This window comes from Manis pentadactyla, chromosome 4, assembly GCF_030020395.1.
Source record: "Manis pentadactyla isolate mManPen7 chromosome 4, mManPen7.hap1, whole genome shotgun sequence".
In the NCBI taxonomy this organism is placed as follows: domain Eukaryota; kingdom Metazoa; phylum Chordata; class Mammalia; order Pholidota; family Manidae; genus Manis; species Manis pentadactyla.
This window is the reverse complement of record NC_080022.1, coordinates 171,596,391-171,621,126: the sequence shown is the minus strand read 5'-3', so window position 1 is coordinate 171,621,126 and position 24,736 is coordinate 171,596,391. Positions and strand designations below refer to the sequence as shown.

Genomic DNA, 24,736 nt, shown 5'->3' with positions numbered 1-24,736 from the left:
ATACTTTTTGCTCCCATGTAGCATCACCTATCTTTTATTTCTGAACTGAGTTACATATATGCTATAAAAAGTAGAGATAATAAAGGATAAACATGATGTAAGGATAAAATAAAGCTATTTTAATATTTCTTCAGGTTATATACACTTCTCCTCATTGAAATGAAATCATTTTGATAACATTATGAAAAAGTATTTAAATTTTACCATGTTGAACAATATATCTCTCAGCCATACTCACCATTCATTAGACTGTAGTGTAGGGGGGTTATTTCTGGTAATGTGATATAAGGCACGCCTTGCATTCAGATTAAATAAAGGAGGCTCCCTTTCTGCTATAAAAGAAAAAAAACTTCCTGTTAAATATGTGCCTGTTATATAGGAGCATGGATGCACTGTTAGGTTTTTTTTTTTAAATAAACCCCAACTTAGGAAAAAAGGTGCACGTAGAGTTCAGAGAATTTAGTTAAGTGAGTCAATAGAGAGGAAATTGCAGCCCTGGTGCACCACAACATCTCTAAATAGTGTATTTTTCCAATAAACAAGAACATTCTAAGAGAACCTAATACAGTCATTAAATCAGACCATTAATATGAATACATGACTATTATCTAATCCTCAAGCTCCATTGTAGTTTCAATCAAATGTCCCAATAATGTCCTTTGTAGCAAAAATGACCTTCAATCATCTGCATCCTTAAAGGAAACTGTCCATTTTTTCTAAGTTTTAAACTTACATAAAATTGTTCATAAAATATCCCTATAATACTTCCAATATGTGTAAAATCTGGAGTCATGTCCCCTGTCATTCCTGATATTGGTTGTTTGTGTCTTCTTTCTGTTCGATCTAGCCAGAGGTTTATTAATTTCATGAATTTTCCCAAAGAACTAATTTGTGATCTCATTGATTTTCTCTATTGTTTTCATTTTCTATTTAATTGATTTGTTTTGATCTTTTCTGGGTCTCTTTGTTCTGTTTACTGTAGATTGAATTTGCCCTTCTTTTTCTAGTCTTAAGGTGACAGTTGAAGTCATGACCTTGACAATTCACAAGTATACAATTTTGACTCTCGAATATCCCTCAGTTTGGCTTTGTGCTATTATTAAATTTAGTTTACACATCTCTGGCAGGAATATCACAGACACAAGTGTCACGCTTTTCTCAGTGTATTCTATGATGATCCTATAGAACAGGTCCATGGTTTCAGATTGTCTTGTCATTGATGGTGTTCACTTTGATCACTAAAGGCCATTCCACAAGGTTTCATCGTGAAGTTTCACTTTTTTTCTTTGTAATTATTAAGTATTTGTGAAAAGGTACTTGAGTCTATATAAATATTCTGTTTTGCATAAAGATCACTTTATTCTCTTATTGTATAGATTTAGATTCTTCATTTAATAATTTATAACCTGCTACTATCATTTATTTTGATGTTGAAATTGTTTCATTTTTGAGCAGTTGAGAATCTTTTGAAGCCGACTTCTGCCTTTCCGGCATGGCTCCATCATTCCCTGCTCAGCTCCTTGCTCTCTGGCGCACTAAGATGTTCCAGGATCATCTTATGCTTTCCCTACTGTAGACACGGCTCCAAGGAGCCGTGGCAGGCAGTGTGCTCACTGCTACTGCCCGTGTCACTTCTCTTAGATCCTGTCAGTGGATAAAGGAAGGGAACACACACGTCCCTCATATATTTGTATTCATACTTGTACATTAAATATCTTTAGTTGTTTACTGAAAACAACTGAGTTCACTACAATATCTCAAATCCAATGCTGTTGTACTATTTATTCGAGCCTTCTCTTTCCATTATTTATAGCACCCTTCTCTGACAGTAGGAAACCTCACTCTCATTAGCCTTAATATATTTGATGAATCGCCCCTGTACATAGCCAGTCTCCCATCTTGGCCACCACCCTTTCCCCTTTTCCCCATCAAGTTTCCACACCCCATTCCAAGCCTGTCTACAGTGTGAATGTCCACTTCATCCACTCAGTTTCTGACACCCCGTCCAAACTGGATCACTTTCTACAGTGAGGCCCTCCTCATCAGCCCTCAGGAGGGAAGCCCCCTTCCTTTCAATCAGGCACTGCCACCGTGTCAGGTGACCCACCCCCAAATATGGACGCGCTCCTTGGCCTCTGACACCCCATGCCGGGCTACTTCCAGGTCTGAATGCTTTGGTCACCCCACCAGGACTCTGAATCCCCAAACTTGACTGCCGCCCTCCCTGCACAGGTTCTGCTCCCACATACAAGGCATTCTGTCTGCGGGAACTCCCTCCTCTCCCCACAGGACCCTGACACGCCACGCCGGGCTACCACGGCTCAGCAGGTGACATGGACACCTGCTTTATACCGTCCTCCCAACAGCTTTAAGAATGACTAGTTTGATCCAGGAAGGGGAAGGGATTACTGAAGAAATTCTTAATGAATAAAATAACTCGTGTTTCTACTGTGATTTATTAAAGTATTCAAAAATTCTAAGTGGTGTACCATCAATATATCAAACCAGAGTATGATTTTTGATCTGTCATTTACCAGAAAGCTGAACATCTCTATTTGGTCAAAGAACACTGAACTTAGCTAAAAACCATAGAGATTTACTAAATCTAGACTGCGGTAGCCTTCAGTGGATTCAAAGGATATTTTCCATTTCAAATACTTGTTTAATTGAAGTATCATTGATATTCAATCTTACATTGGTTTCAAGTATACAACACAGTGGTTCCACAGTCACCCATATTAAATCCTCACCCCCACTACTGCAGTTACTGTCAACATAGGAAAATGTTACAGAAGCAGTGCTTATATTTTCCATGCTATTCTACTATCCCGGTGACCAGCTTATGACTGAAAATTTTTGTGCCCTTTTATTGCCCTCACCCTCAACTACTCACCCCAATCCCTCCCCCACAGTAACCACCAGTCACTACTCAGTGTCTATAAGTCTACTGTGATTGTGTTCCTTTTGTTTTGTGATTAGATACCACAAATAAGTGAAATCATATGGCATTTTGTCTCTGCCTGGCTTATTTCACTTAGCATAATACCCTCTAGGTTGATCCATGTTGTTGCAAATGGCAGGATTTCTTTTCTTCTTATGGCTGAATAATATTCCATTGTGTATATGTACCACCTCTTCTTTATCCACTTATCTACTGATGGACAGTTAGGCTGTTTCCATAACTTGGCTACTGTAATGCAACAATAAACAGAGGGGTGCATCCATCTTTTTGAATCAGGGATTTTGTTTTCTTCAGGTAAATTCCTAGAATTGGAATTACTGGGTCATATGGCATTTCTATTTTTAGTTTTTTTAGTAACCTACACACTGCTTTCCACAGTGGCTGCTCCAATTTACATTCCCAAAAAGAGGGTAGAAAGGTTCCCCTTTCTCCACATCCTTGCCAACACTTGTTTTTTCTTTTCTCTTGGACAGAGGCCATTCTAACTGCTCTGAGGTGATATACTATTGTCATTTTAAGTTGCATTTCCCTGATGATTAGTGATGTGGAGCATCTTTTTATTGTTGGCCATCTGTATTTCAACTTTGGAAAAATGTCTGTTCTGGTCTTCTGCCCATTTTTTTAGTCGGGTTTTTTTTTTTTGGTGTTTAGTAGTATGAGTCCTTTATATATTTTGGATGTTAACCCTTAATAGGACAAATCATTTACAAGTATACTCTCCCATACTGTAGGTTACATTTTTGTTCTGTTGATGGTATCCTTTGCTGTACAGAAGCATTTTGGTTTGGTATATACTCCCACTTGGTCATTTGTTATTTTGTTTCCATTTCCTGAGCAGCTGTGTACAGGAAAAAACTGCTCACACTTATGTTTGAGAGATTTTTGCCTATGTTTTCTTCTAAGAGTTTTATGGTTTCATGTCTTACATCTAGATCTTTGATCTACTTTGAGTTTACTTTTGTGTGTAGAGAGTTATAGACAGTAATCTAGCTTCTTTCTCTTGCATGTAGCCGTCCAGTTTTGCCAACATCGGTTGTTGAAGAGTCTGTCCTTTCACCATTGTATACTTATGGCCTAAGAATGCAGCACTCCAGTTTGAAAAAGACAGATGCACCCCTATGTTTATCACTGCACTATTTACAATAGCCAAGATATGGAAGCAACCGAAATGTCCATCAGTAGATGAATGGATAAAGAAGATGTGGTACCTATACACAATGGAATATTCCTCAGCCATAAGGAAAAAATAGATCCTACCATTTGCTACAACATGGATGGAGCTAGAGGGTATTATGCTCAGTGAAATAAGCCAGGCAGAGAAAGACAAGGACCAAATGATTTCACTCATATGTGGAGTATAAGAACAAAGGAAAACTGAAGGAGCAAAACAGCAGCAGAATCACAGAACCCAAGAATGGACTAATAGTTACCAAAGGGAAAGGGACTGGGGAGGATGGGTGGGAAGGGAGGGATAAGGGCGGGGCAAAAGAAAGAGGGCATTACGATGATCATGTAGAGTGGGGGGGGTACAGGGAGGGCTGTGCAACACAGAGCAGACAAGTAGTGATTTTACAGCATCTTACTACGGTGATGGACAGTGACTGTGAAGGGGTATATGGGGGGGACTTGGTGAAGGGGGGAGCCTAGTAAACATAATGTTCTTCATGTAATTGTAGATTAATGATACCAAAAAGAAAATCAAACTGTATGATAAGTTATGCAGCCTGATAATCTAATCCTCATAACTAACACGAAGTATTAAGTAACCTAAGTAGCGGTAAGTAATTCATGAATGCTTTAGAGACTCATAGATGGTAAATTTATAACCACAGAAATATTCTAGGTCTTTAACGAATACTCATTAAATGTTAGACACAGATACCTCAAAATTAATACCACAGTAGAAACTATTTTAGACCTAATTTAATACAGCAAATATAATATACCTAAACTAACATATATATATATATCTCATATATATATATATATATACAAAATGCCAAATAACCAAAGTGACAACCTTGATAGATATATTGTTCTCCTTAAACACTGACATAAAAATAAAAATCTGTAATTTGGTACAGAAATTGAGATGAAACATTGATCAAAACTTACTACACAGTAATAAAGAGCAATGCTTACCCATTTCAACGCATGTTATTCCAAGAGACCATACATCGACTTTGTTATCATATTGTTGTTCATTCCTGCCTAAAATTATTTCTGGGGCCATCCTAAAACATAAAATGTTACTTAAAGTTAAAAAGGAAAAGAAAAGTATACTGTTCTTTAAAAACGTAATGACCATCCACATGGAGAATCCCTGTGTGAATTCCAGATGATATATCCGGACATAAGAATTCTTATAATGGGAAATAAAGGCATTACAGGTTGTGAGGTAAATATTTACCATTGCGCACACAGTGTTAGACTTATTCTCACCATTTGTCATGATCACATACCAGCATCCTGGAGGAAAGACTCCCCAGGGTAGGGCTGCATTCTGCGTCAATTCAAGTTTGCAGATTGTAATATTGTATAGCCTTTATGCCAGCAGTTCTCAAACATTTTGGTTTCAGCATCTTATTACAAAAGCTTAAATTTTGCTCGAAAGAGGGCATTTTATCACTGGCACTTGTTTTCTTGAAGTAAACAAACACTACATTTAGCTGAGAAAATATCTGCCACAATAAGCAACAATGAATAAGCAGTTTGCTGGTCTTTTTTGCAAACAGTAGTGTTCTGTGATAAAAGTGGCTAGGACAGCCACTCATAACTAAATAAACCATACAATTAATAACTTTGGAGGCATCTTGGTTATAAAATGAAACGCTAATTCGCATCTTCAGCTAGACTCTAATGTTCTCACTGGTGCTTCACCTTATCCTTCCTTTGTACTTGTTAAGCACAGACAAACATTTAGAACAGTTTCTGACTGCTTAATAAGATTGTCACCAGGCGTATGTGTGCTCCTGTGTGTAAAAATATGTAAATACATAGTTCTGTGTTCCTAATATACCATATACAAATTAATACATATGTAACTTTCAATTGCCGATAATAGAGGGCTTCTAATGTGTTAAGATGTTGAAGTAAGCTTGGGGAGTCACTAAGTTCAACAAAGTTAAAAAAGTAGTTTGGTTTTTAATGCACAATTTTCTAGCTCCTTTCTACTATCTAATATTGATCATTGATTTGTAAAGAGGGGGCCGATTAAGAAGCATTATTTGTCCACAGAACCCTTTTTTTCCACAGGGTAAGAGGATTCTATCTAAACTAGGGTTCTACATAATAAATTTTTGGTCATACAGAACAGTAGTCTTCAAACTTTTTATTTTCTTACTTCCAATGAATTTATTAAAAAAATGTATCCGCTTGTACATTTTTGAGTTGGTATCTAAATTTTATAAACTTAATAGTTGCAAAGGATATAATGCACACATATGTATATACATTATTTTGTATATGTGCTTTACAGATATTTACAACTTGGAGCTGAGGACCTCACTCATTCAATTCATTAAAAACACTGCTGTATAATAACCTAATTAGCAAACCCAGTCTGCACGGTCATATCAACCATTCAAATCAGAATTATTTTCTGTCAGGAAATGCCAAACTTCATTTTTCATTGTAAATAACATGTTAGTGTGTCCTCATGACAATTGTCCCAGTTATAAATGAGATCATTTTTGATTCACTAGAAAAGAAGATGGGAGGAAAGATAATTGGGGAAAGGAAAGAGCAAGGAGCAAAAGGAACTGAGGAAAGATGACTGTGAAGGCAGAAGGCCCTTTGCCAAACTTGGTGTCCTAGCTCTTCAATATTTCTGATGCTATATATTCTAGATGTTACGTGTTCTCAAATTGTCTCTCTGGTGATGGTTTGAGGCTTTTAATTCTCAGAACAATGCATCACTCTACTATTCAGGATGGGTGAGAAGCCTTTCTTTAACAACTGGGAGTTGGGAGATCTGAAAGGTAGGTGGAAAAGAAGATGCAGTAGACCTAAGACACTTCTCAACATGTACAGAGAGAGGACATCTATGGAAGTTGAAGATGTGGAAAATTATTCCCTTCGGACTTGCTGACATTAATATGGAATTATTTATGAATAAAATTAGATGATGTCTAGAAGTTGCTTCAAATAACTGGAGGTGGGAGGGAGGGCAAGAAGATCAAGTACACAGGGCAGCCAGGCCCTGGGGTAGTGCTGTTAGGCTGACCTGACCGCTGTGTGAGCCTTCATTATATTTTTGTCTATTTCCCTGTATACTTGAAATTCTCCACAATAAAAAACGAAAACAAAAAGTTCCTAATCAGCTACTAGTCTTCAGGTACTCTTATTCAGAAGATACTGACACACAGTAAGTATAAATCTAAAGAAAATTTCCACTTAGCATTTCTATCTTCTCCCTTAAAGATTTAAATTTTTTCACTCCTACCCCCAATACATGATGTAGATGTTAACAGGAAATAACCGTAGGGGGGACAAATGATACAATAGGAGATACAAGGGCAGCACTCCAAATCTGTATCTGAAACTACAGTGCTTAGAGTCATATCTAAAGCAGCACTGTATTTCCAAGAGAAACATAAAGCACCTGATGAAAGTACAACCACACACTGCCTATTTCAATTATGACGATCAATACCAGATAGGACTATGCTTACCAATGCGGCGTTCCCACAAAAGACTTGGCAGAAGAGACCATGGAAGCAAATCCAAAGTCAGCAAGTTTCGCCTGGCCTCCTGGTGTCAGAAGGATATTTCCTCCTTTGATGTCTCTGGGTTTAAGGAACACAGAAAATTATTTGTCTTTCCTTTCTAAGATTATACTGAAAATGACAAAGATCATATAAAAATTTATAAAATAGGGAAGGAGAAATCAGAATAATTAAGGCCTTGTGTAATCTCTCAGTTGGGATCATGAGAATTAAGATCCGAACTAAGAAATGAGATACACAGAATTCCTATAAGCATATAATAACAAGTTTCTAAAAGAGAAGATAAAATAGCAGTAGAAACAGAAGAAAAAAATTAGGTAATTAATAGCACATACTCGATATTTGAGTGCCTGTTTATTGGTACAAGTAATGGTTTAAAAAATTTAGCTGAACATTCTTATATGACTGTAAGATTTCTGAGTATACCCTCAACAATAAAATGGAAAAAAAAGAACCTGATGCCCCAAATTTGCTTTTTTTAAATTACTCGTATCATTCCAAATTTTAGCATAGTTCTCCTACCTAAATATGAAATGAAAACTGAAACACATGGGTAAGGTAATATCAATGATCCCAAGTTTACTTTTAAGCTCTTTTCTAAATCAGCAACGTACATGTGAACTAAGAAAATTACAATGGGATTGTATGCCCAATGGGCACCATAACATTCAAAAAGAAAGAAATTTCTAAGCACTTGTCAATTCATACTATACAGAATTATTATGGATGTAATAGTAAGTTAATCTATTTTCTTCCATTTGTTTTTTTAAAAAATCGAAGGTTCTTTGAAATTGAGAAGACCTTAGGTTCTGCTTCCAACTCTTTCATTCTCTTATTTACTATGCATGTGGATTTTTCTCTTGGACGTTACTATCCTCATCTAAAAAACTGATACCCATTAATTTGCAATGACTCTACTATATAAGTTTACTTTGTATTGTCTGGTTCACATAGATAATTTTTAAAATGCTAGCTTCCTTCTAAACACAGGCAAAACCAATGCCAAGGCTAAAAATGTAGTTTATGATGGTTTAATCTTTAAATTACTATCCATTATCAAGGATTATCAAGGATTATCTCAAAAGCATAGAATGCTAGTAGCTTTTACTTGTCTCTGTCATGGAATCAATGGAACAAATCCGGCATTAGGAGTCACCAGGAGGACAAAAGATCTAGGTTAGTTCTAGTCTAATCTATCTTGCTTCACAAGCTTTGAGAAGTGAGTCACAAATTGGGGCATCAGTTTCTTCATCTGTAAAATGAAACAAGTAAGAATACATAATCCCTATCGTCTTTTCCACTTCACAAATTAAACTTTTCTATAATTAAATTTCTATCACAAATCTATAAAGTGCACATACTTTGGAAAGCCCAGCAGCATGTGTAGAAAAAGATAAAAATTATTCTCAACCAAGAGATCAAATAAATTAGTATATTCATTTTAAGACATGGATAACCTAAAAAAATATGAGTTTGTAAAACTCCAGAATACATTTATTTAGCTAAAACCAACAAAACTTTCAGGATTAATAAATTCTAGGTCTGATAAATTTGCTTATTAATATATGGTAATTTTTAAGGTACTTACCTATGGATCATGGCACGGGAATGTAAGTAGGCTAATCCCTGAAGAGCACCATGTATAATTGCTGCTATTTCCATTTCTTGTAATGGCTTTAGGTAAACTTGAAATAAGATTTTATTTGAAAATAATTATTCTATAGAACATTTCTATTTTAAATTATATATACACATATCTAATATATGGGCAAATTAAAAAAAACTAACATTTAGCAAGAAGGAATTTTTTGCTTTCCAAGATCATAAAACAAAGCAATTGAACTTAATAAGTGCACAGTTGTGCCTTGTTATTAGAGTTCACAGCCAATTTTCCTCTAAGTTAACATTCAACAATTATTTCGTGATTATAAAAACAATGAAAGAGAAGCTTTCCCTTTTTATATTCCTACATATCTTCATTCTGAACAGAAGGAACAAATCAAGTTTAATGATAAAGAATGCAGAAAAATGCCTGTTAAATCACAATGAAAGAAAACTCATCTGTTGTGCTAAAATGTAGTATTTAATGAGGACAGTGCATACCACGCTGAGACTCTAGAAAACACAAAGGTTTTTATTCTTCCTGGAAAGTTTTAACATTATTAAAAAAATCTCTTAGTGAATGAATTCTCATTTTATTATACTAATACTTTTCTTTTCTTAATAAATAAAGGACACTTACCTTTCAGCAAATCTGAAGCAGATCCTAAACAATATTCCATTACAAGCTACAGGGGAAAAAATGATAAAAAACATTAAAATACACTATTAAAATTAAAAGATTCTACATGAGATAAAATAAATTCACCAAGGAGATTGAGAAGATAGTTTGAAGTGAAACAAACTCTAGTTATCAATTACCTTTAAATATAAGTATACATTTTGGAACTTGTTAAATGCATACATGAAGTTAAGCCAATGCTACATTAATCTTTTATAATGCCGACCTATAACTGCTTGTAGAAGATGTGTGTTTCATATAATTACTAACTAAAGCTATGAAGGAATATACATATTCCATTCATATTAACCTATAGTAGCAATATTGGTATTGTTAGGAAGCAGAAAATCGTCCTCTGGTACTATATATACAAAGTTTAGGTTACCGTTTAAATCTTTCCTATAAAGCAAACACAGAGCACCTTGCATGTGCCAGGTGTTTTATATATATTAACTAATTTAATCCTTATAACCACCATTGGAAGTAGACCCTATTATCATCCTTGTTTTACAGATGGAGAAACTTGAAAGACAGAGAGGCAGCCTACCCTCTCTGCCACTGTTTTTTCTTTAACCACAGCCTCAAATTTAGGAGTACCATCACCATCAAATTAAACCAAACATTACAAATATAAATAAATCTAAGTTCTGTATACTAAAATGATAATCAGCTGTAGCTTATTAAAAATAAAAGGTCATTCCTGTTTAAAGAAAATTTAGCCTTTCTCTGAAAAGACAGAATTACTATGCCTACACCGTTGTAAGATTACTACCTTATGTTAGTTTCAACAATAGGGCAAAATTAATTTCCATTTTCTGCAATAAAATGTCCCAATTTTCTACCTTTAGTATTATTCAGCCAAAGAACCACAATCAGTTCAGATTTCACCAGGATTCACCACCAATATTCCAACCAAGGTCCTTGTTGTTAAATAGCTTACAATACATTTATGTCAAAAATATATGCTGATTTTCATCCTTTGATAGGATTGTTCTCAACAAATGTTTGATGAAGCATTTGAAGAATGATACCGCTAACATACATCAGAACATGTTCCCGTGCACGTAACGGTCAGCTGAATCTCTGGAGTCAACTGGCGAAAGTTCTATTATCTCTTACTGCCTGAGAGTTTCAGGAAAAGCTGCTCCTTTCTCAGTATGAACTAACATTTCAAGGTGTTTGTGCATGGCTTTACACAACTGTTTTGAGACATTTTTGAATTAATCATAAACTAAACCTACTAAAATTACAGCAAGGGGAGAGCAGATATCTACCCATGCTCTGTGCTCACGTAAATAGCAGCCTTTGTATTCTACAATGTTGGGATGTTTTAATGTTCGGAGAAACCTGACTTCCTTAATAATACCCTGCCATCTCTGTGGGGAGAAAAAAAAGAATAAAGGAAAGAATTAGGAACAGTTGCCTTTCCTTAGAAAACTATATAAGTACAAAAGTAATTATTAGATTAAAAAGTTAACAAGAACATACACCTTTGCTTCATCTGTAATATTTAAATGTCAAACTAATATATTTTAAAGAAATTACATTCATATAGTTTACAACTCAATAACATAAAATTCATTCCAGGTAGTACATATTGTTATTTTCATAAAATTTATTATCAGTGAGTCTTATAAAAATTTTACAACCACACACCAAGCCTGTTGAAAACTATATAGTATCTTTAGTGGTTTTTCTTCAAAATTTCAACCTCCCCCTTCTTTTTTGCAGCTTTATTGTTGTATAATTTACATACCTTAAAGTTCAGCTGTTGTGTTTTTGGCTTATATTGTCTAGCAAGTGTTAAGTTTTTTCTGCTGTTTAAACTCAAATCAAGTAATTACCTAAATTCCTAAGTGCACATATTCTAAAATGCTAGTGAACACTTCGGTTATAACAGAGGGAAGTTCGCAGAAAAACCAAGCAGCACAGAAACATTTTCCTGCAGGATTTCATGAAGAGCCTTCCCATTGACGCCTACTAGTAAATAACCAGATAAACCTTCAGCAATAAAAGCTACTCTATGACAACTTCAGAAACTTAGGCCATGTCCTAAATATAGTTACTTGTCAGAAGCAATCAGGGAACTCTGAAAATACAGGTACTTGGGTCCATACCCAGAGACTCTAGAGGCTTAGGAGATGTGGGATGGGAACTTGGAATCTGTTTTTTGTTCTTGTTTCAGTTTTTCCAGGCTTTACCGCTGACTTGTATCATATTTCTAAAGGTAGGGGAACTAGAATACAGAACTTCAAAAAATGTTTTGCACTAGAATTTAAGATCCTGTATCTCCTATGTTATTTCATAAGCCCTCAAGAAAATAGAGCAAGATATCCACAGTGTAAAATGTGTAAGCTGTAAGATGCTAACTTCAGAAAGTGTTTTATGGGCTTTACATTTCAAAATTGAGTGCTCTGGGAGGCAAACTCTCAAAACAAAACCAAGCTAAAAACTGTATTCTTCAATGAAAAAAAAACTTCCAGGAAGGATACACTATTAGATGAGAGAAGATGATGCCCTAGGTGAAACTTTTTGTTCTAGGCATGACTAATTAAACAGACTCCAACACAAGTCTGCTATGAAAGCTGGTTTTAAAGTTATACTGTAGACTGGCAAATAAAATTAAACTTGTAAAAAATGGAGGTTTTTTAGGGGTTTTAGAAATTATTAAGAGTTTTTTTAGGTATCGACATAATGAAACAGTGATCAATCACAAGAGTGTTATCATACCCATAAGTATGATTATCACAAAAAACAATATTTACCACAAAACAGAGATTACAGAAATGTAGAAAGCCAAAACCTTTAAAAATTAAAGACTGATCTAGCAATTCTACCTCTGGGCATACACCCTAAAGTTTAAAAGCAGGGACTCAAAGAAATACTTGTGTACCTATGTGCACAGCAGCATTATTCACAATAACCAAGGGGTAGAAGCAACTAAGTGTCCATTTACAGATGGTAGATGGACAAAATGTGGTGTTTTTACACACACAAGAATATTATTCAGCTTTTAAAAAGAAAGGTAATTCTGACACACTACAATGTAGATGAACTTTCCAGACACTATATTAAGTGAAACAAGACAGACACAAAAGGACAAATAGTGCATGATTTCAATTACATGAGATACCTAAAGTAGTCAAATTGATAGAGACAGAAAGAGGAGAGGTGATCTCCAAGGGCTGCGGGGAGGAGGGAATGAGGTGTTATTGTCTGATGGGTGTAGAATATCACTTTTGCAAAATGAAAGAATTCTGGAGATGAATGGTGGCGATGGTTGCACAGCAGTGTGACTGTCCTTAACACCACTGAACTTACACTTAAAGTGGTTAAGATGGTAAATTTATTTTGTGTACTTTACCACAATTACAAATAAATAAAATTTTTAAAGAATTAAAGAAAGACAAAGAGAACAGACTTAGAAAGTAATTTTATAAACTTATGCAATTAAGCAAGAATTAATCAGAATACTGATGAACTAAAGTACATGCAATACAGTATCAGTAATTTTATTTTTCAGATTATTACCCACTGCCTTATTTTTCAGACTAGATATATTGCTGCCGATGATTATTTGCAACAGTCGTTAAATAATTTCTCAACCATTAAAAATTTATATCCAGTATACTTACTGTCAAATGTACCTTATTCTAGTTAACTTTCTCAGACATGATAATCCCTCTATTATAGAGTAATCTGCTAAACAACAATTTAAAAAATTAAACTCATGTCAGCAGCACATTATCGCGTTCGCTCCTTGTGGCGGTGACGACAGCGATACATACACAGACCTGGTTCACTTCAGTTCTTTATTGTTGCTCGGAAGGTCGGGAGAAGGTGAGTGAGAAGAAGCAACAGCCGGAGAGAGCGAGTGAGAGGAAGAATGAGAGGAGAGAGACTCTCCTTCTCTTTCCTGCTTATGCCTTATATAAAGGAAGCTGGCCTATGGTGATCAAGATCATGCGTGACCTTTAAGCTGATTGGTAGCATGCCTTCTGCATGAGTTGAGCACGAGCGCGGAAGCATGGGGCAAGCCTATAGGAGCAACTTCCTTATGCTAATGCCACCAAACCAGGAAGGGTGGCGCCCAGGAAGCGGGCGCCATCTTAGGGCATTGGTCAGCTACAGTGGAAGGGCGGTGTTCAGCCATAGTGGGACTCAGCCTCGGCCGTAGGCCGGCCCCTACATCTCCCCCTTTTTTGTTTTTTAACACAATGAGGCTCGGGGACCATGCCTGTCTTAGGTTGTCAGGGAGGCGCAGCATCCTTACCCGTCATAGGGCAACAGATAGCTAAGGTCTGCACCCTGTCTTAGGTTGGTATGCGTACCTCCTGATCTTACCCGTCTTTGACTACTGGTCCAACATATTGAGCCACACCCTAGGGGAGATGCCTTCCTCTATAGCTGCCATGGCCTGCACCAGAGCCATCCACACTTCCCGATGTTGCCGTTGCATGGAACAGACTTTTCTCCCAAGTAGGAGAAGACCTACAAGGAGTAATATACCCATAACACCCATGCCTGACCAGGCTTTGGTGGCATTTAGCACGGCTTCAGCAAACTGGGCTACAGACAGCGCCTCTACCTTTTGGGAACATTCAATATTTCTAGCCGTAGCTGAGTGGTGAGCACGTCAAACTCACTGGACCAATTGGTGGATAACATCTTGCCTAATTCCCTGGACAGATTGGCAGCTTTAGAGAGGTTATGAAAAGGAATGCCAGTAACACATAGAGCTGTCAAAGGGCAGATATGGGAGATTAAGTGTACTATTGGTAGAGAAAAAGGCGGGAAAGGTATGTGCAGTTTCAGTCACTGGGAGTGGTAGAGGCCAAGCCTTCACCAGACCCCATAGTTCTCTGGGTTCCGCTATCGCCTGCTGAAGGATCAGCATCAGTGGGGTCGGCATCTCGCACTTCCGGTTCTGGTCTTGCCACTCTCCGTGTCAGGCGTTCAGGCACCCAGATGGGATTGTTTTGGTCCTGTGGGAAAACACAAACAGAGCATCGGTTCCAGATTAACACTGGATCCGGGCCTTTCCATGATCCTTCCAATACATCCTTCCACATAACTGCGGGCATGTCTTTAGGCCTGGAACGGCGATTATGCCGCTCTGCTGCACTGTGGCCATCTTTGTCCAATGTCAAAAAATTTAAAATGAATAATATGATGTTAAGTTTGTCTCTGGGGGATCTGAAGTCTGCCCCTATTCCCCCTTTTTGTTTATAGAGATCATTTTTAAGGGTCAGGTTGGTGCACTCTACCATGCCTTGCCCTTGAGGGTTGTAGGGAATACCTGTGGTATGGGTGATATCCATTACCCTTAAAAATCTAAGAAAGGATTGGGATGTATATGCTGGTCCATTATCAGTTTTTACATGCTTGGGCTTTCCCCAGGCCGAAAACGCCTGAAGGCAGTGAGTTATGACATCTCTAGTTTTTTCCCCTGTATGGCAAGAGGCGAAAATGATGCCTGAGCAGGTGTCAACAGACACATGAATATATTTCATCTTGCCAAACTCTGGAATATGAGTGACATCCATTTGCCAAATGTGATTGGGTAGTAGTCCCTTTGGATTGACTCCCTCTGAAACGGTGGGTAAGAGTGTAACACACCATTTACAACTTACTACTATGGCTCTAGCTTGGTCTCTAGTAATATTATATTTTAAGCGAAGGGTGTTTGTTTGAATTCACATGAAATTGTTTGTGAAATTGTGTGGCTTGTTCTACATGGTCAAATATCACTGAGATGTTAGACTCACGGGTCAGGGCATCGGCACGTCTGTTTCCCTCAGCAATGGGTCCTGGGAGGGAAGTGTGGGCTCTTACATGTCCAATAAAGAAAGGTGTTGATCGATCCCAGATCAGTTGTTGTAGCTTTCTAAAAATACTGGCAACGGGGGAAGACTGGCTAATATAACTTACATTCTCTAAGATGGACACAGCATTCACTACATACTGACTATCTGCTAAAAGGTTAAAAGGTTCCTGTGAGAAAAGTGTAAAGGCTTGTGCTACAGCCAACAGCTCTGTTTGTTGGGCTGAAGTGGTTGGAAAACTGAATGTCCAAGATTGGTCACCAGTGACCACAGTCCCGATGCCATTCTTTGACCCATCAGTGAACACCACCTTAGCCTTGGGTATGGGATTACATCTTGTGTTTTTAGGAAAGATGACGGGATTAGAGAGGCAGAACTGTAGCCAAGGATGTTTTGGGTAGTGGTTGTCAAAGGAAGCATTGGTGATGGTGTAAGCAACAGCCCATGCATCACAGCATGCAGTAAGACATTCAATCTGCTCAGCAGTATAAGGTGTTATTATTATGTTTGGGGGAATCCCAAATGTTTTTATAGCTGTCCTGATTCCCTTGATGATCAAATCAGCTATACTCTGAGGATACCATCTTAATGTTTTTCCTGGAGAGTGGGCCAGATATACCCAGAGAATTGGCCCTTCCTGCCAAAGTACCCCTGTTGGGCTATTATTACTGGGTATCACTATAAGGAATAGCAATTTGCCATAGTCTATTCTATCTACCTGGGCAAGCTGCAAGCGGGATTGGACTAGGCTCAAGGCTTCCTTGGCTTGCTTACTGAGAGAGTGCGGAGATGATAAATCAGAATCGCCCTTCAGTGTCTCATATAATGGACTGAGCTCTTCATCTGTAAGCTTTAGGAATGGCCTTACCCAATTTATATCTCCAAGGAGTTTTTGAAAATCATTGAGGGTGCTTAGATGATCTGTTCTTATGATCACTTTTAATGGTCTAACAATAGTATCTTCCAATTTTATTCCTAAATACTGTTTGGTACAAGTTACCTGTACCTTTTCTGGTGCTAGTTCTAAGCCCCATTGTTTAAAATGTTCTTGCAAGAAGCAGAGGCCTTCTTCTACTACACTGTTCCTTTCATGACATAAGAGAATATCATCCATATAATGATAGATAATCACTTCAGGGAACCTTTTTCTAACGTCTGCCAGGGCCTTATGTACAAACAATTGGCACATAGTAGGGCTATTCGCCATGCCTTGTGGCAACACCTTCCATTCATACCGCTCATCTGGGTGACCATGATTGACGGCTGGTACCGTGAAGGCGAACCTTTTACAATCCTCAGGATGAAGAGGGATGGAAAAGAAACAATCTTTGATATCTATTACAATGGTCTTCCAATCTTTTGGCAGGGCCATAGGCAAGGGTAAACCTAATTGTACTGATCCCATGAGAATCATCTGATTATTTACAGCTCTTAGATCATGCAGCAATCTCCATTTTCCTGAATTCTTTCTTATGACAAATATGGGTGTATTCCATGGGGAAGTAGAACTTTGAAGATGCCCTGCGGCAATTTGCTCTTGCACTAATGTGTGGGCTGCTTCCCTTTTCTCTTTAGTAAGGGGCCACTGAGGAACCCACACAGGCTCCTCTGATCGCCATTGTATATTTAGTTCTTGTCTGTCCTCAATGGCCCCAAGGAAAAACCCAGTCCTGGGCCTCCAATCCTACTGGGTACCACTCCTGAGAGCGGGATGGGTGTCTCTCTGCCAGTCAAGTTTTTTCCTATGCCTCCGGTCCCTGTATGGCCCTGCTTCCTCATAATGGACTTTGCCTGATTACTATAGAAGGTTTCTGTTGTTAGTTTAAGATTCATCTGGGTCAGTATGTCTCTTCCCCAGAGAGACACTGGTATGCTCAGCACATAAGGTTGAACTACTCCCTCATGCCCTTCCGGATCTTCCCAGGGGAGTGTGGCAGCACTACATAATGGGGCTTGAGCTATGCCCAGCCCGCTTAGAGTCTGAGCAGCTCGGTTTAGAGGCCAATCTTTAGGCCACTCAGCTTCCCTTATAATGCTGCGATCTGCCCCTGTGTCTAATAGTCCTAAGAAGTTCCTATCTCTAATCTTCAGGACAAGCATAGGCCTGTCTCCCAGCTCCATTGTGAAACAGGTCAGAGGGGCCCCAGATGATCCAAATCCTGATTGACCTCTTTTCATGTTTTTATGTCCATATTGTCTATGCTTACTAGGAAGCATAAGAATTTGAGCAATGCGGTCTCCAGAATTGATGGCTGTAACGCCTCTTGGGGAGGAGACCATAATCTTTACTACTCCCTCATAATCTGGGTCAATAACTCCTGGGTGTACTATCAATCCTGCTTTGGTTGTGGAACTCCGGCCCAATAGGAGTCCCACTGTATCCTTAGGTAATGGACCTTTAAAATCTGACTCTACTAACTGGACCCCCATCTCGGGTGTCAATACGAGTCTGGTGGTGGCACGGATGTCCACTCCTGCGCTCCCTGTGGTGGCTCTCCTTGGTTCTTCAACTCCAAGCTGGATCCTTGATCTGTCAGATGAAAATGTGTCCTGGGAATTTGTTGGATCACCCCATACATTTGAGGGCCCTGAGGTGGGGGGCCCGGCCTCCCGTTTTTTTACCTGCTGCGGGGGTAGTGGGAGTCCCTCCACATCTACTACTGATCTGCACTCTCTTGCCCAATGGTTTCCTTTTCTACATCTGGGACATAATCTCGGTTGTGGTTTGATGTTGGTCACACTGGCTCCTCCTCCGCCTAATTTCGGGCAATCTCGCTTTAAATGACCCATCTGCTTGCAATGGAAGCATGCCCCGGGAGGGGTACCCCTGCTACGCGCCTGTTGCAGTCCCTGAGTTATGGCTGTGGCTATCACTTGTCCTTGCACTACACTATCATTGATGTCTCGGCAAACTTTGAGGTACACATTTAAATCTTTATTTTTCCAAGGCCTGATAGCTTCTTTACACCATTTATTTGCTTGCTCATAGGCCAACTGTTTTACTAGGGGCATGGCTGTGTCAGCATCTCCAAATATACGGCCTGCGGTTTGCATCAGTCTCGCCAAGAAATCTGCGTAAGGCTCATTTGATCCTTGGAGTACTCTGGATAGTTGACCCTGTAAATCACCAGAGCCCTGGAGTGTTTTCCAGGCCTTGACAGCTGCTGTAGCTATTTGCATATACACTGCAGGTGGGTAACTTATCTGATTATGCTGTCCTAAGTAAGGTCCTGTGCCCATCAGCATCTCTAGGTTCCACTGATTGTTCCCTGCGGCAGCGTTGCGCCAGGCAGTGTCTTGTGAAAGCTCTGCCCATGCAGTTTCGAATAGCAGGTACTGACCTCCAGTAAGGCATGCTCTGGCTACATTAGCCCAATCATCTGGTGTTAGATTCTGAGTGGCTAATGACTCCACTATGGTCACAGTGAACGCTGCTTGCACTCCACAGGTGGTGGCAGCTTCCTTTAGGCTTTTTACAAGCTTAAAATCTAGGGCTTGATGGTATCTTTGCTGGGTGTTTGGATCTTCTATTACTGGGAAGGCTGCATTCCCCTCCATGGTTAGCCATTCCCTCCATCTATTCTTGCCCAATTGTTCTTGGCACCCCTGGCCACCACAACATGAGTAACTCTGGTAAGGGGGTGGCTCTGCTCTATAGGTTGGAGAGCAAAATGGATGATTTGGGGCAGTTGGCACAATCTCTTCTACCTTACTGCTCTTATTGGGGAGAGGGGCCGAACTAGTCTCTCCTTCCTCTCTGCTTATTCTCAGTTGGCTCAGTGAGGGGTACAATGTGGGCCGATGTCCTCTCTGAGCAGCCCTAGCCTCTAACTCTTCTCCTGATAATTCTTGGTCCTCTTCCTCATCAGAGGACCGCCGCTGTGTAGATCTTCTTTCAGATGCTCTCCCAGAGCCTCTTTCTTCTTTCACTTCCTCAAGAACCTCCTTTCCTTCCCTTATGGCCTCTCTACAACTAGGTTTATTCTCCTTTAGGCAGCTCCTAACCAGCCCCCATATGGGGAGCGTCCCAGCCGGGAGCGGCTCCCTGCGATCTGCGTTGCGCAGATCCTCGCCTAACTTTTCCCACACGGGGGTAGTGATTCTTCCTTCATCTAGGAACCACGGAGCATGCTTCTCTACCGTGTGGAGGAAAGCCCTTGCGGTTTTTGTTTTTAATGGTGTTCCGTTGGCCCTCAGGAGTGCTCTCAAAGGCTCTTCTGCTCTCAGTCTAGACCCTTCAGACCCCATGTTAATAGTGAAGAGATTAAGATATACTCCTGATGTCTATAGGTAGGGGGTACTCTTATCACTAATTTACATTCGTCGCTATACCGCGAACTTTCCTTGCTTCGTCGCTATCCCGCGAACTTTCACTGGCACCCTTACTTCATCTAACATACTTAGCAACAACAAACACAATAATAAGCACAAGGATGAACAAGACGAACAGACAGAATAGAAATCCCCACCTCGGCTGCTTACTTTCGTTTTGCTTGTTGATCCACTCACCCTCCTCTTTCGAGGTGCCCTCCCGAATGATCCTTCCGAATGGAGTCCACTGGTACTGCTTCAGGGTAAGAAGCTCTATGGCGTCTGTGTCCGCCAGTTTCTCCTCTGGGTGGTTGGAGAAAAATTCCCGGGTTTCGGCACCAGCTATTGCGTTCGTTCCTTGTGGCGGTGACGACAGCGATATGTACACAGACCTGGTTCACTTCAGTTCTTTATTGTTGCTCGGAAGGTCGGGAGAAGGTGAGTGAGAAGAAGCAACAGCCGGAGAGAGCGAGTGAGAGGAAGAATGAGAAGAGAGAGACTCTCCTTCTCTTTCCTGCTTATGCCTTATATAAAGGAAGCTGGCCTATGGTAATCAAGATCATGCGTGACCTTTAAGCTGATTGGTAGCATGCCTTCTGCATGAGTTGAGCACAAGCGCAGAAGCATGGGGCAAGCCTATAGGAGCAACTTCCTTATGCTAATGCCACCAAACCAGGAAGGGTGGTGCCCAGGAAGCGGGTGCCATCTTAGGGCGTTGGTCAGCTACAGTGGAAGGGCGGTGTTCAGCCATAGTGGGACTCAGCCTCGACCATAGGCTGGCCCCTACAGCACATATCTTAAAAAATTAAAAGTAAGGGACGCAGTTGGGAGGTTTCTGGGATGTCACGAATATTCTTTATGGCTCTAGGTACAGGTTAAATAGGCACATTGAGTCTGTGGAAGAAAATTCACTGAGATAAACCTTAGTATTTGTATAGTCTTCAATATTTTTTGAAAAAATTCCCACCTATCCCCAATTAAAAATGGTATGGCCTTCTTTAACATGACAATACAAACATATATATTTCACCTACCTCCATAGTCTTCTTTCCACTAAAAGGTAATCTCTTGATAGCCACCGCGTCATTTGTGTGCACATCTCGTGCCTAAAAAAGACAGAAGACCACTGTAAAAATTAACATTTATAAGCTACCATATCCAAAAAGATACCAAAACTGCTTTTAAAGAACATTAAAAACATAAGTAAATAGATAGCAAAAAGCGTATCAAATTATCAAGGAACTGATACTTTAGAAAAAAAAATAATGCATGTTTATCTTTGAATGAGCTAGTTGAGAGGAAAAATACAGAAATTTGAACAGACATATAAACAAACAAACAAAAATGACTAGTACAAGTCTATGCTAGGCCTGTAAGTGTCAAAATTTCAATGAAATGGACAATTCCCTAGGAAAGAACTACTAAAATTGATCTAGAGAAGAAAATCTGAGTAAAACAGTGGTGGAAGATTGAAAATAATACTAATCATCTTTAAAATAGTTGTGAGTGGAGCAGTTTCACCAGGGGAACTTCCCAGGATAAAAGGGGAGGAAAAGGAAAGCTATCCCATTAATTGTATGGAGGCACTCTAACCCAACAACTAAACCCTCACAAGCAGCACAAAATAGAAATTTAGGTGCCAATCTGACTTACAAATGTAGACAAGGGAACTCTAAATAAAAATTTTAAACCAAATATTACAGGGCATTAAAAGAATATTTCATTTGGATAAAATTTATTACCACAGAAATGCGAATTTTTGATACAGGAAAATTTTTCATAATTTGCCATATTTTTTTACAAATCAAAGGGGAAAAATATATACTTATACATATAAATGCTGAAAATGCAGAAAGAGCCCAACTCTAAATGTATTTAATGCAGGGAAGACCAAACTCTTAGAAAACCCACATGGAAAGGTAATTCCTCAACATGATAAATCATGTCTATTGTAAACAACTATTAACTAGAATTAAGACAAGACAGCTAAAATGCTATCACCATTACTATTTACCACTGCTGTGGAATTTTGATAAAAAAATAACAGCATAACAGAAACATGAAAGTTAACTCTTTAGAAAGTAAGAGCCAAATTCTCATTATGTGTTTAAAAAAAAGATGATATATAAAGAAGGCACAAGAGGATAGCTGCAAAACATTTCAAATGAGTTCAGTAAGAAGGGTTAATCGTCTCTAGATATCTGTGGAAGAATTCACTGTATTTAAGGTACCCATTAAAATGAAAAAACTAAATCTGTAACACTACCAAAATATTAAACATCTACACAAACTTGTTGCTGAGGGAAAAAAAAGCAATCTTAATAGGAAGAAATAATGAATGAATAATAATGAAATGTGTGTGATCCATTCATTTACGTAAGTCAGTGTTTTGCAATATTTGATTCAATAACAATGTAAGTCATAAAACTGCTAAAGTAGTGTAAACAACATGGAAATTAAAGCCGAATATCTTTCCCATTTTTTCAATAATCTAAGAAGCTCAATAAATAAAATGATCTCTTCTTATATACACCTAACGCAAGTCACTCTGAAATTGACTATTGCCTATGTCTTTTTTGTACTACTGATTTTTACTCTGCCAGGACTGGATATTAAATAAATGCTGGTCACTGACAAAAATGCCTTTAACACTTACAAAAAACACTGCTCCAAAGCCTCCCTAGGAAACTTTTTTGAGATCTGTGAAGTGCTTCTCTGGATCTTCTTTGGAGAAGAGTTCTGCAATCTCAGGGTCCTTCAGGCTCCGTGCTTGGATAGTTGATGACATCCTGCTGGGCAGTCAGCAGTCTGATTCTAATTTTATGCTGCTCTCCCAATCCTTGGTAAATCGGTATGAATGAAGCCACGTTGGCATAAGCAATTGTAGAGAAATAAGAAAAGAAAAAGTTGCTAAGAAAAATTAGTATATCATTTTCTGAGTACATATACAAAATTATGTTAGACATGGAATTTCACTGAAAAAGTGTTGCCTACTAGCACAGGAGTTTTAAACCCAGCTCATCATCACAATCACCCATGCTGCTTTAAAAAAAGATTCCCACTATACATAGTATGTAAGTACATACTATACATACACTTCTAAAAATTAGATAAATCTTTATGTACTGGAAGGCTTTCTGTATCAGTACTTAAAGATTTATCTAACTCCGATGCAATAAGCTCATCAGCAAAAGAGATAATATAGTAGGAATACCATTAAAAACATGCCCAACAACTCAAAATGTACCCATAATATGTTTCTAACAACAGGAAGATTCCCATCTACTAATGACCTTCAAATGCAAGAAAATAGATAATAGATTTAATTCAGTAAGATTTCTTTTCCTTTCAGATACCACATGGCAGTGTTTAATCAACTCTAACTCAGACATTCCTAAGAAAAATGCAATGGAAGAAAATAATGAATTTAACATAGATAGATAACTGTTTCCTCCATAACATGATTCATATTAAAATATGGCCTTATCAAATCTGCTTCATTATGTAAGTAGATACACTACAGAATTCCCTGGTGATTCTGGTATCAGTTCCTTTATATCAGATTACCAAATTTCAAAAATGGCGGTTATAAATGAGAGGCTTCAGAACCTGGTTCTAGAATGACACTGCCTAGATAAGAATCCTGACAACAATTATTTACCAACTACGAACTTGGGTAGCCTCATTTACCAAATCTATAAAATGAAATAAATAACCTACCTCCCAGAGTATCTGTGAGGGTTAAATGAGTTAATAAAGGCTAAGTGTATACTAGTACTCAGGACCAGTAAGCGGTACATTAAATGTTAGTTATCATGACCTCCTTAAATTTACCAATTAAAATTAAAAACTCCAAAAACTGATTTCATTCAACTCATAAGGGAAAATAAAGCTCTAGCCAGTTTTTACTATGCCCAAAGCATATTTTTTTAATTTTTGAATGTTTTTAATTTTATTCATTTCAAAAATTTTTTAAACGACAGAGAATTTTTTAAGCCTGTCTCATTTTTACTGGTCAACTGAACCAATTATAATGCTTGTTATTAAATTTCTAACTACATAAAACACATTTACATATCTTTTGCACTTCCCTAAATTAATACTACATCGCAGTAAAAATTCAAATTACTAGTTTGTATTCCTTTTCTAATATTTTCGAGGCTGCACCATATTCTTCACTTTTACCAATCACTCTGCTCTGGAAGTTAGTTCCCTGGAACAATGCGTCAATTACAATTCTTCCAAGAACATGTGACCACAGGAAAGTCATTTAACTTATCACTCCTAAAATGAGCAGATCGAACTAAATTCTATATAAACTGTTCCTATTCAATTTACACACCTATGAAAAGCAAACAGCCTTCTATGTACCTAAGACCTTATTTAAGAACTTTGAATTATCAAATTATAGTACTTTTATTATAAGCATGACTTTATATAAAATTTTGTAAAAATTTTGAAAAGAGAAAAAAACATTGCAAAAAAATGAATACATCCTTAGAAACTTGTGGAACAGAATCAAATTGTCTAAATTTGACATTAAGGTGTTATATAAAGGAAAAGAAAATTTTATGTTTTTAGAAAAAGAATTCTCAATAAAAGCAGAAAAGATCGCAGATTTGACAAAAAC

The 24,736-nt window shown here is 38.2% G+C and overlaps 1 pseudogene; it reads right to left on the bottom strand.

Moving 5' to 3' along the window:
• Positions 1 to 234: 234 nt before the first annotated feature.
• LOC130683586 (serine/threonine-protein kinase TAO1-like) lies at positions 235 to 23,005 on the bottom strand (annotated as a pseudogene).
• Between the last annotated feature and the right edge of the window lie 1,731 nt (positions 23,006 to 24,736).